Source organism: Periplaneta americana, chromosome 11 (assembly GCF_040183065.1).
Source record: "Periplaneta americana isolate PAMFEO1 chromosome 11, P.americana_PAMFEO1_priV1, whole genome shotgun sequence".
In the NCBI taxonomy this organism is placed as follows: domain Eukaryota; kingdom Metazoa; phylum Arthropoda; class Insecta; order Blattodea; family Blattidae; genus Periplaneta; species Periplaneta americana.
Window position 1 is genome coordinate 143,227,824 of NC_091127.1, and position 16,078 is coordinate 143,243,901.

Below are 16,078 nucleotides of genomic sequence, written 5' to 3' on the forward strand. Positions count from 1 at the left end.
TTCCAGATTATATCAAGACTAATGTTCATGTTATTTTCTAGATTATATCAAGGTCAATGACATTCGTGCCTCGGAAAAAATCAATACTTTCGCGTCTGCGCCCATCTCACAATTCAGGCCAGTTCCGCTCCTCACTTACATAACCATAACATGAATACTTATTAATAATTTCAAGTTAGAAATGTGGTCGAGCATAAAAAGTCGTATGAAACTTGCCTATAATGGTAATTAAGGCGCTCGTATGAAAATTATGAAACTCGCTTGCACTCGTTTCATAAACAAACATACTCGCTTCTTAATTACTACCATTATAGGCTCGTTGCATAATGTACTATTAACTATCTTATACTTACACAAAATTATTAAATTATAATATATGGTTGTGAAATTATAAGCTATTATTTCTGTATGCTCTTAGTGTGGACACGGTGTATTAATGTCTCACTCTTCTTATTTTTATTTATTATTTTAGCTCTTTTCAATCATTATTAAAACTAAAATACAAGCGCTGCGAGTTAGAGAATTTCAAAGACGAAAATATGTGTCAACCTCTAGCCGTGTTGTGCGTGATGCCTAAAACAATTTATAAACAGCTTAAATCTGGCAACCTGTACATATTGGCTACTGGAAATTATTACTACCAATATTACAACTACGTATTACCACTAATATTACTGCTATTACGGGGTCGTTTCCCATCTCTGATAACGAATTTGAATGACATCATGTGCGTCAGGAGTCACAAGACAGCTGAACTGTGTCGCGAGGTGACAGACCAATAGTGAGTGATCTCATAGTCAGAGTGCACGGTGACTCACAGCAGAAATTCCCAAGAAAATCGAGTCCTTTTTGGGAGGGGTACATAACAACCGTTTCCGATGACAAGTACAGTTAAGTGAAAATAAAAGAAGCCTGCAATAAATGAGGTTTCGTTATTTCCAAGAAAGGCGTCTTCTGTGTCAATAAGATTGGTAAAGCTCGAATGGAATTAATTTATATCATCTCGTGGAATGCGGCGACTTGTGACAAATACACCCGTATTTGCTTGCTTTTTCCACTCTGGAATTAATCCTATCCGAGATTTGCCAGTCTTATTAGGTACACACAAGATGCCTTTCTTGGAAATAAAGAAACCGCGTTTTTTGCAGGCTCCTATGATTTTCACGTAACTGTACTTAGCATCGGAAAGAGTTGTTGTACGCCTCCAAAAGGGCTCGATTTTCTTGGGCATTGCTACTGTGATACACCGTGCACTCTGATTGTGAAATCACTCACTACTGGTCCGTCACCTCTCGCCGCAATTCAGCTGACGCTGTTGGTGTGATTCCTGACGCACATAACGTCATTCAAATTCGTTATCAGAGATCGGAAACAACCCTCTATTTATATTGTTATTACGACTACTACTACCACTAGTACTGCTATACTGCTACTACTGCTGCTGCTGCTGCTACTGCCGCCGCCACTACTGAAAAACAAAAATCGCTATCTTTAGCCCTCCATTTGTTCTAAGTCTGCCGAATGCAAAGGTGCCGGGTCCTATTACCTTAAAATTTTTATGGGGAAGTCGCTAAAGAAACTAGTTTCTTGTATTGCATTCTCCCGACAATATCCTATCTCAAGAATATCGTTATATGAAAACTGTTTTTAGTTTCATTAGATAGGACACCTCAAAATTCGGTATAGAATGCCAGCCCTTTGCAAAAAAAAAAAAAAATACCGATTTTGTTGCGAGTCTTGAACCACACCGTCCGGGGATTCCCGTTACCTGTGTGCATTAACAGCCGCACTGCGGGTGAATTCCGAATGAAAATTTGACCCGAACATTGTTACCAAGCGAATCTGGAATTCATTTCATAAGCGTCACATTTTATTTTAGCGCGAGCGGTATGCGGGGAAGCCGTAGCTTTATGATTCCTCATATTAAACAGCCTGGAGCAGTGGTGGCTCGTGTGTTAGTCTCGACTTTCTGATTTCTCATATGAAATAGTCTGAAGCAGTGGTGGCTCGTGTGTTTGTCTCGACTTACTGACTTCTCATATGAAACAGCCTGGAGCAGTGGTGGCTTGTGTGTTTGTCTCGACTTTCTGATTTCTCATATGAAACAACCTGGAGCAGTGGTGGCTCGTGTGTTTCGACTTTCTGTTTTCTCATATGAAAAAGCCTGGAGCAGTGGTTGCTTGTGTGTTTGTATCGGCTTTCTGATTTCTCATATGAAACAACCTGGGGCAGTGGTGGCTCGTGTTTGTTTCGACTTTCTGATTTCTCATATGAAACAGCCTGGAGCAGCGGTGGCTCGTGTGTTTGTCTCGACTTTCTCATTTCTCATATGAAACAGCCTGGAGCAGTGGTGGCTCGTATGTGTTTGTTTCGACTTTATGATTTCTCATATGAAACAGCCTGGAGCAGTGGTGGCTCGTGTGTTTGTTTCGACTTTCTGCTTTTTCATATTAAACACCCTGGAACAGTGGTGGCTCGTGTGTTTGTTTCGATTTTCTGATTTCTCATATGAAACAGCCTTGAGCAGTGGTGGCTCGTGTATTCCTTACCTTTCTGCTTCCTCACATGAAACAGTCTAGGTCAGAGATAGATCTTATTTTCCGTGAATGTCATCCCTTACATGGAACACTGCTTTGAATAGAAACAACTCATGCACCCAATTTATGTGAAATACTTATGGTGTTTGTGGTATTGTTAATTCCCATACGAAACATAGGCTGGCAGCTACCGGCGTAGGTCAGTCGGCAGAGATACTTACCTTCTGATCAGGAACTACGCTTGGGCATGGGTTCGATTTCCGCTTGGACTAATGACCTAGTTGGATTTTTTCCTAGGTTTTCTCCAAACCGTAAGGGGAATGTTAGGTAATCTATGGCGAATCCTCGGCTTCATCTCGCCAAATACCATATAGATATCACCAATTCCATCGACGTTATATAACCTTGTAATTGATACAGCTTTGTTAAATAACCAACTTAAAAAACGTAGGCTGTACAAGTGGCGGATTGTGAACAGTTTTACTTAAGAGTATTCCCTATAACAAAAATTCTAACTTCTGTATTTCTTTCTCGATATCCACCTTTGCTAAAACTGCCAGGTTCCACTAAAAATTATTATTTTATTAACGAACATCCTAAGTATAAAATTGTGTAATTTATTAACAACAAATATTTGTTTACGTATTTCTGCGTTCTTGTCCGCAATTCTGGATATGTGGATAGCATATGAGCTTGACAAACCAAGCGGTCCGAGGTTCGATTCCATCGTAGACAATGGAGGAAACTTATATTTCGTCTACGGGATTTATAGACTATTAGTTTTCTTGTAATTGTCCAGTGATGTCCTACGTCATGCTGAGTCTACAAGGTTCGCATTTATGAGATGTCTAGTGTACGATGAAATGAATCTTCCTTTTCTACCCGCAGTGGTGTGTACGTCGGATAAAAGGGGAGATTAAGCAAAGAAAGAAAGAAAGAAATAAGAAACAAACAAAGATTTTTTGTGTTTTGATACAGTAGATATGTCATTATTATTATTATTATTATTATTATTATTATTATTATTATTATTATTATTACTATTACTATCATCATCATCATCATCATGTGATACATATTACACTGAACAACCAATTTTTACTTTTTGTCTTGCCCCGAAATAAAAATAGCAGAGTATTACTAATATGTGTGCCCTAAATCTGAATTTAGAATCCAATTACCCCGTCACGGTCCATTTTTCGGGGGAAATGAATTAAATTTTTATGTATTTTTTTTTTATTTTTCACTCATACTGATAAAATTACAACAGACTAGGGATTCAAAATGCCTCATAATACTTGAAAAATGTGTACTGTATATAAAAATAATGTTATATAGTTTAAAACACAACGACAATAAAAATATTTCATGTGTATAATGAGAAAAATCTCTGAATTTGAACTTACCATTTAAGAGGATTTTCTGAATTATTTCCGTTTATAACTAGACCCGGGACTGTCTTTTACAAGGAACCAACAATAGTCTACAACATGCCGGATGATAATCTTCCTTTATATCGCCTTTCCATTTCAGATATTTCTTGATGGAATCTTTTCCCATGCTCGTCTCTTACCGCTCCAAGGTCAGGAGGAAATAAATCCAAATGAGAATGTAAAAAGTGTATTTTGAGAGATATATTACACCCCATTTCCTCATATGCACTTAACATGGTTTCTATAAGTTCGATGTAGTTGTCTGAACTAGAATTTCCAAAAAATTTTGAGCAAACATCTTTGAAAGCGTTCCATGCCATTTTTTCTGTAACGGAAAGTTTTTCCTCAAACAAAGAGTCAGCCATAACTTTGTGAATATATGGACTGATGAAAAATGCTCTCTTTTAATTTGCTTTCACTCAAACTGATAAATAAATTGTATACACATGTGGAGTAATGGTTAGCGCCTCTGTCCACGAAACCAGGTGGCCCCGGTTCGATTCCCGGTCGGGCAAGTTACCTGGTTGAGGTTTTTTCCGGGGTTTTCCCTCAACCCAATATGAGCAAATGCTGGGTAACTTACGGTGCTGGACCCAGGACTCATTTCACAGACATTATTACTTTCACCTCATTCAGATGCTAAATAACCTAAGATGTTGATAAAACGTCGTAAAATAACCTACTAAAATAACAAAAAATCAAACTGAAAACTTTTCTTTTAAATACTGGAAACCACATCCTTGTTTGTTCTTTCTGTAGATCTCACTTTGAACTGTTATGAAATTTACTGAATAGAAGGGACCAATATCTGTTTATTTATTAAATAATAGTAATTCATTTATTTAATCTGGCAGAGCTAATGCCAGTAGGCCTTCTCTTCCGCCCAGCCAGACTCTAATTCTAATTGAATAGAATTGGTTACATAGTTATTACATTAATATCTAGACCATAAAACATAATGAAAGTAAATAATGAAAGTTGGATAAGTAATGTTAGTGTGACAATAATAAACATTGGTAAGAAATAGTGTTGATGATGATGATGATGATGATGATGATGATGATGATGATGATGATGATGATGATAATAATAATAATAATAATAATAATAATAATAATAATCGTCGTCGTCTTCCTAACAAGTATTAGGCCGAGATAATTTAAATATTTATTCTGTGATATGTATAAACATTAAACATTGAGAAACCTGAAGGAGCTATTATTGTTAACAAAATTGTTAGAAAAATATTTCGTTAGTCTATTCTTAAATTGGTTTGATGTCTGACAGTCCCTGACATTACTCGGTAGGGAATTCCGAAGCCGAGGAACAGCCACTGTGAAAGAAGATGAATATGAGGATGTTCGGTGGGAGGGAATGGATAATATTGAGGAGTGTTGTGATCGTGTGTCTAGGTTATGTGGGTGGATAAATTTTGAAAACGAGTCGCAAGATAGACAGGAGTGGAGAAATGGAATATGTGAAAGAGAAGGGAAAGATAGTGAATTTTCCTACGATCTTCTAGACATGCCAACGACCATAACAAACCGGAAATAGATCATGAACTCATAAAATGCATTAGTTTTTGTTTTGGTTTACAATCCCCAACCCGCACCAGATGTTTTCTGGGGTAGCGTTTATTGTAAAGTGAAATCATAGTATATCTTAAAAATCTTACGTGATACTAAGAAAAGAGATGCATTTCTAGATTCAGCGCGTACCAAACCATAAGGGACACATTGTTTTAAGTCGGAGCAAAATTCTTGTTGTTCAATGTTATTGGAAACAAACTGTTTGTCAGTCCGTCAATAACTTAATATAATTATAATATTATAATTTTAAATTAAACTTTGCATAATGGTTTGTGCCTAGCGGTCATAGATTAAATATCGAAATAATAGTTGAACAGACGAGTCCTCGCGTATCTCATAATGCCTTTCAGCATTATGTCGATCGGCTTGCATTCTGACTGATTTGAACCCCATCCCTCCACAGCTGTGCAGTAAGTTATCCGAACTGTAATTTATTCGAGTAATAAAGTTTAACGGGGCGATTTAGAAGCGCCCCCTCCCCCCCTGACGCATCGGCGCCTTCAGATTGAGTTCTTAACGACTCGCAAGTGGAATCATTATCGAGGAGGTCTCCACTGCAGACTCCTTCCCCCACTCCACCGCGCCATAAGGAGAAAACAAACGCAGAGCTTGACGCCCTCCTCGATCTGACACTTGAACGTTGATAAGTTGGTAGTTTTTTATTTAACGATCCTTTTGAATTACAAACGCTTTTCAGAAGCGGAGATACGGCGATAATGTAGCAACTGCTGGCAGGGGAAAACGAAGTGCCTGCGGAAGACCTGTACACCGTAAAATTTTATTCACGATAATTATGTATTCGAATTCCAGAAAGTTGGACTAAATCTATTGTAATCCCTATACATAAAGGAGGAGATTTGAAAATTACGGATAATTACAGAGGAATAAGTTTATTGAACGCAGGATATAAAATGTATGCAAATATTTTGAAAAACAAACTCAATGAGCATTACGACAAAATTATCAGTGAAGAAAAAAATGGTTTTCGTCGAGGAAGATCCTGTTGTGATGGATATTTTGCATTGAAATTACTGGTTGAGAAACATAGAGAATGTAATCTAGAAACGCATAAGGCATTCATTGACTTTAAAAAGGCTTTCGATAAAGTTAATCGGAATAAATTACTTCAGATTTTGGCAGATGATCAAGTACCTCAACAGATTAAGCAAAATATTTACAACAAATATAAAATAACCATCATAGCAATTCGAAGCAACAATAGACTTTCACAATGGCGACCCATTTATAGTGGAGTACGACAAGGCTGTGGTCTTTCACCACTTCTGTTCAAACAGAATCGTTCAAGATTAGCGACAGACACGCCATGGATTTATTCCAATTAATCGAAATTTGCAGCTTGATGCTTCACTTTTCGCTGATGATCTAGTTCTCATAGCATCAACTGAAGATGATTTACAATATTCAGTACACAATTTAAATATGGTCAGTGAAAAATTTAACATGGAAATTAATATTGAAAAAACGAAAATCATGTCATTTTGTGGGAAATTCCCTGTACCAAGTAAAATCTGTTTGAATAATAAAATAATACGTAGAAAGAGTAAATACTTTCACTTACTGTGGCTATACTTTTTTTATTTTAGTAGGTTATTTTACGACGCTTTATCAACATCTCAGGTTATTTAGCGTCTGAATGAGATGAAGGTGATAACGCCAGTAAAATGAGTTCGGAGTCCAACACCGAAAGTTACCCAGCATTTACTCATATTGGGTTGAGGGAAAACCCCGGAAAAAACCTCAACCAGGTAACTTGCCCCGACCGGGAATCGAATCCGGGCCACCTGGTTTCGACTGTGGCTATACACTATCACCTTATGAGGAAGTAGATATTGCTGAAAAAAAATATGTCAATATACTAAAACAATGGGGCTCATTAATAAAATCATGAAACCTTCACTAGTACAAAGACACATAAGAATAGGCTTGTATAAAACCTTAGCACAGCCATTATTAAGCTATGGTAGTGAAGCGTGGACTGTGAAGAATAAAGATATCAGTAGAATAACAGCAAGTGAGATGAGGTTCATGAGAGCAACAGTTAGATATACTCGCTGGGATCATAAAAAAATGAGGACATAATGCAAGAACTTCAAATAGAACCCATTATGCAGTTCATCAGCAAATATCAACTTCAGTGGAAAGATCATCTCGAACGAATGGATCGATGCAGAATTTCAAAATCACTGTTTCATTACCATCCGCATGGCAAAAGATTTCTGGGTCGTCCGAAGAAGAGATGGACTGATAATTCTAGTTTGAGACCGTAACAGGCCACTCGGCCTAATACTTGATAGGAAGACAACGACGATTATGTACTCGCATTCAAAAGCAGCAACTAGAAAAATTCAATAATTCTAATAATACAAAATTTCGTTTTTCTCAGTAGTGTAGCTTTCCAAGACGTTTCAGTTTGATGTAAATTTAAGTTGAATGAATGAATGAATTAATTAATTAATTAATTAAGTGTATTTATTGATACACAATAAATTATACACACTCATGTACACAAGATCCTTCGCACGAGCCTGTACGGCCATTCGTGCTATAACTATGCACAGTTTGAATGTTCAAAGCAAACAACTTTCAATTTGGACATTTTTAAAGGACTGTTACTAGTTTATAATGCAATAGTTTTTTGTAAAATATGTAATATTAAAATATGTTGTCTACTTGTATTTAAATAAAATGGATTAGCTTTCATTTTCGATTAACTGTTACTCCCATTCCACATACTAAGACGGATAATCAGAGTTCTACTATAGAAAAATAATATTACAGGCAGTTACAATGTTCGAAGGGCTATATCATGGAGCAGAATTAATTATAGTAGAACCTTGTCAGTACACTACTCATTATTGCATTTTCCTGTATAGGTTGCCTATTTATTGAAGTCCCAGTTCCACTCGTCCCCCTCGCGTATGTGGTACCTAAGAGGTTACGTCCATTTTCGGTTTTCCCCTTCAAAATTTTCTAGAGCTCCTTCAGTGGAGCAGCGTAACCCGGAGTGAGACTAGTGGCCAACAGGCTTGGAGCTCACATATTTAGTTTCTTGCAGCCCCGAACCCCTTGCAAGGACGCGTTTTGTGCACCTTTTAAATTTGTCCTCCCAATTCACCTCTTTCAATTCAATTCAATTCAATTCACTATATACATGCTAAAACTTTAGCATGTTTTCCCGTTTATGACTTTTAAAGTTCTTTGATTCCCAAAGGAAAATTGTTAATGAGATTACACTATTACATTTACTTAAACTATGCAATTTATTATTGAAGTGAAATATCTTACTATATAGAATAACAAATAATAATTAGGAACGCCGTAACACGAATAAAATGCATCAAAATCAGTAAATAAAACTACTGTAATTCGTGGAAAAAGTCGTTGTTTAAATATTTAAATCTTAAAAAAAAGTCATTTAAATATGTACACCATGAAAAACATCAGTATTTTAACATGTAGATCATTTAAAAAGAGTTGAACTTAAATATGTAAATCACTTTAAAAAATGGGAATAAAAAGTTCATTCTCCTACATCGCCGGTATTAATACAACCAAGTTACACACTAGATGGAGAAAAATGTCACGTGAATATCGAAAATATTTGTCAATTTAAGTTTCTGATATTATCGCTTAATTGTAATTCGACTCTGTTGATTTATGTGATGACTTCTTATGGCAAGCCATAGAGGTCTTCATCTAGATCAGTGGTTGTCAGCACCCGCTGAAATGGGGTATAAAGTGTAACGAGTGCAACGTAATATGCTCCGTCGTGCAGAACGGAGAGGTAGGAAACATATCCGCCAGCAGCTACGGATGCTGTTATCCACGGGTAAGAGACGCTAGCCCGAAGGTGCACTGTTCTGATGACCGCTGATCTAGACTGAGGAACTTATAATTCTCTGCGGTGGCTGAATGGTGAGATCTTCATACTATCACGCAGGCTTCCCGGATTCGATTTCCGGTCAGGTCTGGGATTTTGTCATTGAAAAAACCCGTAGTGACACTTCTGGCGGACAAGGTCGCGGTTGGAGTTTTTCTCGGGATTCTCCCGTTTTTTCCAAATTAGGCATTTACGTCATTCCGTCACCATTTCTCCATTTCGTTATCATTCCGTAGCATTCCCGAACGACGGCTGACGATGCATGAAGGGTGCTGGTCTAGGGACGAGTGGAGTTGTCTGCTCGAAACCTGGGCACACAGACAACCTTAGTGTGGTCAGCTGGTATGGGTTTGGGAATGCGTCACCAGAGGATCAGCGCAATAGATCTTAACAGATCGCCATAACTAAAAATAAGGAATGCCTTTTAAAACTTCTGATGATGTGTGTCTGTTTTTTGGCTGTGATCTCTGTTTTTGGCTGTGATGTCTATTTTTTGGCTGTGATGTCTGTTTTTTGGCTGTGATGTCTGTTTTTTTACTGTGATGTCTGTTATTGGCTGTGATGTCTGTTTTTTGGCTGTGATGTCTGTTTTTGGCTGTGATGTGTGTTTTTTGGCTGTGATGTCTGTTTTTTGGCTGTGATGTCTGTTTTTGGCTGTGATGTCTGTTTTTGGCTGTGATGTCTGTTTTGGCTGTGATGTCTGTTTTTTGGCTGTGATGTCTGTTTTTGGGGCTGTGATGTCTGTTTTTTGGCTGTGATGTCTGTTTTTGGCTGTGATGTCTGTTTTTTGGCTGTGATGTCTGTTTTTGGCTGTGATGTCTGCTTTTTGGCTGTGATGTCTGTTTTTGGCTGTGATGTCTGTTTTTGTCTGTGATGTCTGTTTTTTGGCTGTGATGTCTGTTTTTTGGCTGTGATGTCTGTTTTTGGCTGTGATGTCTGTTTTTTGGCTGTGATGTCTGTTTTTTGGCTGCGATGTCTGTACTTGGCTCTTTTTTATTTGTTTTTATTTGGTGTTTTTCATTTATATCTGTATCTGTTTTTTTATTTAGGTAGTATCTATTTTTTTTAATTTGTAATTACACTTGTATCTGTTTTACCTCTTTTTTCGTGTTGTATGCAATATATTTTTTATCTGTACTGTCTATTGTAATTCGGGCTTTACCCTGTTATGGACATAAATAGATAAATAAATAAATAAATAAATAAATAAATAAAGATTATATCTTTTCATTAATTAAAAAAAACTAATATTTTATATGAACTACTTTCTGACATTAAAAATATTATTATAATATTAACCGAAATTCAGCTTTTATTATTTTTATTATTATATATTATGTTTAGTTTTTTATTTAGATATAATTTTTATTTTGTCATTTGTTTAATGCCTCCCTCCGTTAAATTCAATTCATTTAAAAAAACTTACAATGTGCCATATCTGCTAAACTAGTACTTCTTGCATTACAGTAAGGAAATCTTTTGCTAAAAATAATTGAAGAGTTTCCTGAAATAACATCATAACATACTGTACTTTACGTCGTTTTTCCGTTTACACATATATTGAATCTTCAATATCACATCTCCCTCGTGACAAAATATAATTGTCCTCCATCAAACACAGTGCCCTCTAGAAACATTTGAATGTTCTTTTGCATAACTCTGTTATACGAAATCTAAAATGTTTGATGTTCTGTATCTCAAATTCAAGGTTTTGTGGCTAAAATTTTATTCCTTAGAACGCATCAATTTGTGAGATCTGTGCTTTAATTATTTTGGTATTAATCTTGTAGTCGATAAGACTATTACAACCACTGAAATTCCTTTCTGCTACAAAATGTTCATCCAATTTTAATTGCTGGATATATTACTCATAAGTTTTTAAAATTCATACCATGACTTTTGACGAAACTACTGATTCTTAAATTAATTATGTACTAAGGGAAATACTCAATTACAACCCCATCAGCTGCAACTGTCTGTCGAGGTATCGATCCTAGGCGTCTTTTTTTACCATCTGTTCATTTGTACGAGAGATACAGTGAGAACTTAAGACATGAGGTTACAGAACCTCACTTCAATCATCTCTCTAGTTGGTCGAGAACTACAGCTTCTATACGGCACCTAATTTTAACTTGCAGTGTCAGAATTGAAATATCCTTTGGCTGTTCGCTGTAGTTACACGTTCATCTGCAGCAGGTCTCCGAGACACAGCGACCACTTCTCCTGCAGAAGTGTTCTGCGGTTTGCCGTTACCCGACATATCAGGCGTTTATGTGAGCTAACGACGCCGAACAAGAAAACCACTTGTCACTATCAGAACCTTTGAGATTTAATCCTAAGTTAATGTTCGTAAGATATGGAAATATAAATCATAAGGTCGGATTTCCCAGATCTAAAATTTTAAATTTCTTTCAGCTTAATTAGTCTACCAGTTTAAATTAGATAGATAGATAGATAGATAGATAGATAGATAGATAGATAGATAGATAGATAGATAGATAGATAGATAGATAGATAGATAGATAGATAGATAGATAGATAGATGGATGGATGGATGGATGGATGGATGGATGGATGGATGGATGGATGGATGGATGGATGGATGGATGGATGGATGGATGGATGGATGGATGGATGGATGGATGGATGGATGGATGGATGGATGGATGGATGGATGGATGGATGGATGGATGGATGGATGGATGGATGGATTAGATTAGATTATATTTAGATTTAGATTTAGATTTAGATTTAGATTTAGATTTAGATTGATAGATTGATAGATTGATAGATAGATAGATAGATAGATAGATAGATAGATAGATAGATAGATAGATAGATAGATAGATAGATAGATAGATAGATAGATAGATAGATAGACAGACAGACAGACAGACAGACAGACAGACAGACAGACAGACAGACAGACAGACAGACAGACAGACAGACAGACAGACAGACAGACAGACAGACAGACAGACAGACAGACAGACAGACAGACAGACAGACAGATAGATAGATAGATAGATAGATAGATAGATAGATAGATAGATAGATAGATAGATAGATGAATTTAATGTCATTCAGCTATTTACAGCCATAGACAACGTCATATATAATGCATGGCTACTACAATATGCATAAATGTAAGAATAAAATAAAAAATAAATATACAATCACCAGATATTCACGAAAACAGGTTAAAAGTTTTAAAAGAAATAGTATAAAATCAGGTTAAAATGTACAGATTTGTCAATTACATGAGGTTAAAGCAAATAGTATCTAAAACGTAATATTGCTAAAATCATTGACACTGTAGATTGGATTTGCCATCAGTGTCCCTCTCACCATCCTTCTGAAAGTAGAATATGATTTGTTTGACGTATGACGAATGTGTTTGTTGAAATAAGCCCATCATTACTTGTAGAATTAAGGTGTGTTATATATTTTGACATAATTAAGATTGCTTTTTATATTATTTTTGTGCTGAAATATTAAATTACTCAGCAAACTCGTTATATAAATTTTTACGCAATCCTTTTATATTAACAGATCGCTATGGACATCACAATCTTGTATAATTGGACGGAGTTACGCAATAATAGACCAACCGACAATTTGAAAAAAAATTAGTTATTTGCACAAATCTGTTGATGGCAGAATAATTTAACTCGAAAAATATCAAGAATGCGATATCTCAATTTTGCTGCTATTTATAAGCAAAAATTCTTGTATTGTATAAAATGCATTTATTTATTTTATTTGAAATATTAATTCAACTGCTGGTCTCTTATTAAAAATCGGTTAGCCTTTTTTGGTATTATTTGTGTTATTCTTTTGTAATAGTACGAATATTACAATACTTCTTGCATAAAATGTTTTGTAAAAAAGAAACAAATTTATTTCAATGGCCAATATCTCGAAACAGGTTTTTGGCGCTTGGTCTCTTATTGCATAACTCCGTCCAATTGATTCCTTATGGCCACGCGTGCTACAAACTTTACGGTACCTACCTAACAACGCAGAAACGATGTCTTAGTACATAAGACATCCATTATCATCGTTTTTAAACAAACGAAGATTGCCTTGGAAACAGAAACAAACCACGCTTCCTAAAAAGAATGACGTCATCACATGATACAAGAGCGTATCCGAAAATTTCAAGTCATTTTTAACGTTTTTCCCATATATAATGCAAGTACTGCATAAAAACCATAAAACCTTGCATCTAACTCACTAACCGCTTGTGTGCTAAACATTCATGCTATAATTCTCAATATTATAGACATTCTTGTTGCATGAATAACTAAGCTGTGTTCTTGGTCATCAATAATTTACTCCTTTTTTAGCAGCATTTAGATCAGGAGTCGTCATCTCAGTGCATTATGGTGCAAGCACAGTTTGCTCGCTAGCTCAGTTCTATCCCTTGGACATCAACTGTGCAGCAGGAGGTGGGGGGGAGGAATCGGGTGATGGCAGTGGCGTCCGTTCACTTGTTCAACCCTTTTAATCAGTCTCTAATAGTATAATGGAAATAAAGATAGAAGAAGCATGTACTTAATTTATTTTAAGAGGAACTGTGTAATAAGTAAACCACTTCTCAGTTTAAGACAAGAAACAATATGTATTTTTCCGTTATGTATTGTATCGGTTTTGAATGTAAATAGTTTTTTTATATTAAAATAATTGAGAACTTACAGACCTATAGGCCTAATGCATTTTCACTATTACGAAATATTAAACAAATCGAATACATTAGTAATATTTAAATCATGTCATCCCATTCCTTTGTTCAAGTGTCGTCAATAAAATAAAATTAATTATCCATTTTTTATCTGACACTATATATCACAAAACCAATTATTTGTTATTATGTATAACGTATTAAACATATTATCATTTCTGGTACAAGGCTAAAGTAGGCTTAAATTATTTTATTACAATTTAAGTAAGAAATTATAAAATTTATTTTCGCTGTTCGTTAGCATTGGTTTTCCTGGATTTTTAAACCACTTTTTAGTTTAAGACAACAAGCACGTTGTACTTTTTCGTTATGTATTGCAGCGGTTTTGAAAGCAAATAATTTTTTTTTTTCATATTAAAGTAATTGTGAACTTACAGACATATAACGCATTTTCACTGTTACAAAATATTAAACAAATCGAATTCATTACTAATATTTAAATCCTGTCATCCTATTCCTTTGTTTGAGTGTCGTCAATAAAATAAAATTAATTATCCATTTTTTATCTGACACTATATATCACTAAACCAATTATTTGTTATTTTGTATAACATATGAAACATATTGTCGTTTCTGTTACAAGACTGAAGTAGGCGTAAATTATTTTATTACAATGTAAATATCAAATGATAAAAATTATTTTCGCTGATCATTAGCATTAGTTTTCCTGGATTTTTTAATTCGTTTTTCCCTCACTAACTGGTTTATGTTAGGTGTCAATGCTCGTGTAGAACACAATCGAAGAAGGCATTGTAAATTATGGTCAGAAAGTTGGCTTCTGTGATGGGATGCATTGGCTTGGCTCGACACACTTCACACTACTACCTCCTCAGCCAGCGTCTCGGCCAGTTGACGATGGCTGATTTAGATGGTAACCTCCCAATGCTTTCATTACACACAAAATTTTCTTACGATTTTGTTATCAGTAAGAACTTTGTAATTTATTATCGTTACACAAATAATTACCTTTCACTGTGACATGTCGGCTTAGATTATCCTTATCATATATCTTTAGTCTATATGTTCTTTTATATTTCTTTGGATTTACATGTTTGCTTTCTGATCTCTTCAGGAAGTGACATTCGAAAAACATCTTATCAACTTTTTTTTTTTTTCATAAAATATCACCGACTCTTACTTTTATGCTGTTAAGTAAGATAAACTTAATTTACCTTTTCAAACCGCAAATAAATCAAGAGATACAGTTTTCTCCTTCAAAAGTATAATGCAGCCACCGGCGTGGCTCAGTCGGTTAAGGCGCTTGCCTGCCGGTCTGAAGTTGCGATCGGGCGCGGATTCCATCCCCGCTTGGGCTGATTACCTGGTTGAGTTTTTTCCGAGGTTTTCCCCAACCGTAAGGTGAATGCAAGGTAATCTATGGCGAATCGTCGGCCTCATCTCGCCAAATACCATCTCGCTATCACCAATCTCGACACTAAATAACCTAGTAGTTGATACAGCGTCGTTAAATGACCAACTTAAAAAAGTATAATGTTGTTGGGTGTGATTTACTGAAACAAACTGCTTCGAAATAAATTACTAACTTCTTACCACGCAGTCATAATGAAAATAATGTAGCATAAACTACGTATGCTCACTTGAAAGCATCCAGAAACCTCGATTTATCTATGGCAGATAAATAAAAAATTGGTCTGTGTTCATTCTGAGTCTGGAGGAAAACCTTAGTAACACAGAATAACCAATGAAGTCAAGTGATAATGGCATTTCGTCAGACATCTAAAATTTTAGTTATTACTCAATATTTTCTTAAACGTACCTAATTTAAAGTAATTAAACGTACAAGGGTTGACAATGGATAAATTCACACTTTAAAAGTGAAAGTATTTTATTATGCGCCAATTGCGCTAATGCAG

General features: G+C 35.6%; 1 protein-coding gene across 1 annotated transcript in view; it reads left to right on the top strand.

The window, feature by feature from the left end:
* kek5 (kekkon 5) overlaps positions 1-16,078 on the top strand; it is a 1,258,756-nt gene that overhangs the window by 948,385 nt on the left and 294,293 nt on the right. The gene's annotated exons all lie outside the window — the stretch shown is intronic.